This window comes from Schistosoma haematobium, chromosome 1 (assembly GCF_000699445.3).
Source record: "Schistosoma haematobium chromosome 1, whole genome shotgun sequence".
Lineage (NCBI taxonomy): Eukaryota > Metazoa > Platyhelminthes > Trematoda > Strigeidida > Schistosomatidae > Schistosoma > Schistosoma haematobium.
In genome coordinates this window covers 24861384-24861637 of record NC_067196.1, presented here as the reverse complement: position 1 = coordinate 24861637, position 254 = coordinate 24861384, and positions in this window count along the sequence as shown.

Sequence of the window (254 nt, the reverse complement as noted above, 5' to 3'; positions counted from 1 at the left end):
GATGTTATCAATGAACAATATCTTTGTTATGAACTAGTATCAATTTCAATTAGCAAAGGATGGAAGCTTGGGTTGTCTGTGTTATTCCTTGTAACAGTGGTCTCTTAGTCTATCCAACTTTTTTAACTTAGTCAATAGATGGAGCTTTGGTCAGGTGTTGAGATAAGGATTTTCACTAATTGATTATTCGATCAGAAGGTCGATAGTCCGCCGAGAAGTGGTTTGTTCCGCTCTCGTGGATTTGTTGGTGTCCT